Here is a 3,591-nt window from a genome sequence, read left to right on the forward strand (position 1 = left end):
ACTGTGCTTTCTGTACCAGTCTTCTCTCTTTATCCTTCAGAGTCCTAGAGCTGCTCCCCAGAATCTTTATAAATCTTTATAAAACACCTGGCCACAAAAAATACAACAATAATACTAATAATAATCCCCTCTTGCTTCTGCATAGAGATGGGTGATCTGTCAATTTCAGTTTCTCTCAGTTTCTCATTTTTCCAGCATTACATCTCCACATTTCTGTATCCGTTTGCGATACTTTTAGAATTCCCCCTAAGATACACTTTCTTCGCATGCAGTTTTGCCTGAAATAAACTTACTCTTTTCCCCCGCAAACAATCTCCCCTAATGTAATGTGTATGTGTATTCACTAACATTAATTTGTGTGCCTACTTTCTCCTAATATTGTACACCCATTTTTGTACACATTATTTGGTTGAAGAACTGCGTCACATAATTGGGAGAAGTGTGCCTTTTGAAAGACAACTGTGTTTCTGTTTGCGTGTTACTTTGGAAAGTGAAGATTAGGCTATTTGCATTAGAAGTTGAAATGGATAATATTTCTTGCCACCTCTGCTTCCACAGCAGGCACTGGAAGCAACAGAGGGAGTCTCTCAAAGTAGAGTGAGGGGACAGAGAGGGCGACAGAGAAACACCCATGCCATATAACTTACTGTTTATCCTCAAAAGCAGAGGTACTACCCTGGTCTGGAAGGAACTCATTTTGAAGAAGAGTTTGGATTTGGTATCCCGCTTTATCACTACCCAAAGGAGTCTCAAAGCGGCTAACATTCTCCTTTCCCTTCCTCCCCCACAACAAACACTCTGTGAGGTGAGTGAGGCTGAGAGACTTCAGAAGTGTGACTAGCCCAAGGTCACCCAGCAGCTGCACGTGGAGGGGCAGGGAATCGAACCCAGTTCACCAGATTAAGAGTCCACCGCTCTTAACCACTACACCACACTGGCTTTTGAGAAGCTTGGTGTCGAGGACTGAGGGGTGGAATGTGTTTGGCAATCCTCTTTGGTGTTAACTTGAGGCCCCACTGAGTATGTAATAGAATCTGGCAAAGCTTCCATCCTGCCACACAGCAATAAATTCAATTGGCCACTTTTCGCTAGCATAGCAGTGTGGTGCTGCTAGGTGACCATCTAACAGATAAGCCAAGGTGAAAGGCAGGCTGCTCACTAATTCTGGTTTCCATGGAAACTAGTCAGATTTAGGATCACTGACTGGCTAGTAATTTTAAAATTCTAGTACCTGCATGGAGTCTGAGTGTTTTTTGCTAGATGTGCAGGCTCAACCCAGTGCAAAAGCAGTCTGTAAACAACTGTTGCAGAATCGTTATTAATCACCTGTGTTCACGAGCATACCATCTGCACAGCCTTGACACCACACTCCGATGACGCTCTACAAAGACTACTCAACTGTTTTGCACAAGCCTGCAGGGAGTTTGGCCTTACCATCAGCCTGACGAAGACCAACATCCTGGGTCAGGACGTCGTCAGCACTCCACGCACCAGCTCTGGTGACCACACGCTTGAAGTGGTACATGATTTGTCTACCTGGGCTCCACCCTAACCAGCAACCCCTCCATTGACGATGAGCTGGACAAGCGTATTGGCAAGGCAGCTATGGCAATGGCTCACCTCTCCAAAAGGTTATGGGAGAATGTGATACTAACATCCAATACCAAGATGAAGGTCTGCTAGGCTTGTGTGTGGAACACTCTGCTTTGTGGTAGTGAGACGTGGGCAGCTTACAACCACCTCAAGCCATGCCTCTAAGTCTTCCACATGTGCTATGTCAGGAAGGTTTTGGGCATCACATGGCAGGACAGAGTCTCAAACAAAGATGTGCTCTCCGAAGCCCACATTCCCAGCATGTTCACACTCCTGTCTCAGCGTTGTCTACAATGGCTTGGTCATGTCCACAGTTTGGAAGATGGCAGGATCCCCAAGGACATGCTCTATGGGGAGCTGGCTTCAGGCACCAGGCCTGTTGCCAGACCAACTCCATGTTACAAAGTGGCATGGAGCCTGGCAACATTAACACAACTAGACGCCTTCATCTGCCCCAGCTGCAACAAAAGATGTCTCTCCTGTATCTGCTTCTACAGCCACAGCAGGCACTATAACCTTCCAGCAGTTCACTCCCAAAGGTGCACTCCTCCATTGTCTCCCAACCAACCTTGCACATACCATCTGCACATGACACCAGGCAGGCCCTCAAGTATCACAGTCCCAAAGTACAGCTGTGCCACATTTGGACATGAGGAAATAATACATTGTGAGCAGAGCAGCTCAAAGAAGGGAGCCAAGCAACATACTCAGGTCAAGTCGCACATATATATCTTTATGGAAATATATATCTATATATATTCATTGTCCTTGGGACCCTTTCAGCCTCACTGTTACCCTTCTATAAAATGGGTAAATATTTCCTACAATGAATGACTCTGTAGCAGAGCAGATATCACACAGAGCAGGCTTCTTTCCTTGGGCAGCCTTCTTGCTTTTATTATTGGTTGCTAGCTGCCCTGAGCCAGGCTTTGGCTGGGGAGGGCAGGGTATAGATAAAAATTGTTGTTGTTGTTGTTGTTGTTGTTGTTGTTGTTGTTGTTGTTATTCTCTCCTCCACTTACCACTGCTGCTCATCCTCTTTCAGTCCAGCCCCTAACTGCACAGAGGGAGTCCTCTGCATGTACAGCAATGTATGTGGATTGGCTCCAAGTTCACAATCAGCTATGGTGTGGAGGTGCCCATTAATCTGAGGTACCCCTTTCTGAAAGAAGCTGATAAGGTCCTACCTGATAGGCAAGGAGATGGTCCTGCCTGAGTGGAGGGGGAAAGCCTTTTGAGCTGGAAGACCGGAAAGAAGAATGGGTAGCTCCCCAGAGACCCCACCAGAGTCCTCTGGCTCTAAAGGAACAGTTGTTTAAGGGAAAAGCTGCCAACTGAGCCCAGCACCTGAAACAGCAGCACTCAAGCCTTTCAACCAAATATATCTATATGTGTGTTAAAAGGAACTGGAAAGAGATCAGAGCAGGTGTAGCCAATGCAATGCTCTCCAGGTGTTGTTGGCCTGCAAATCCCATCAGTCCCAGCCAGCATGGTGAATAGGATCATGGGGGTTGTAGTCTAACAACATCTGGAAGGCATTGCCATGGCTACCTGACTTAGACCAGTGTTTCCCAAACTAGGGTCTCCAGCTGTTTTTGGACTACAACTCCCATCATCCCTAGCTAGCAAGACCAGTAGCCAAGGATGATGGGAATTGTAGTCTGGAGACACCAGGTCTGGAGACACCAACTGGAGACACCAGGTTGGGAAATACTGACTTAGACTGTCTGCAATAAAATGTTGCAGTGTGGAGTGCTCCTCTTTAGTATTCCAGCCAATCAGCCATGCCTCCTTCCAGGATACTCCATTCCATTCCCTCCTCTTTTTGGTTTTCTGTTTTCTTTCTTCCTCACCCCAATAGTCAGGAGTCTGTTGAAGTGAGCATGTTCAACCATCACTGGCCTAATTTGGTCCCCCCCCCTCCAGGTGCCCCCCCTAAGTTTCTTTGTCCTTCTGCAAACCTTGAAATTACCCCAAACTCACTGAAGCCTTACTTTC

Source organism: Podarcis melisellensis (assembly GCF_964234715.1).
Source record: "Podarcis melisellensis genome assembly, chromosome: 1".
NCBI lineage: Eukaryota > Metazoa > Chordata > Lepidosauria > Squamata > Lacertidae > Podarcis > Podarcis melisellensis.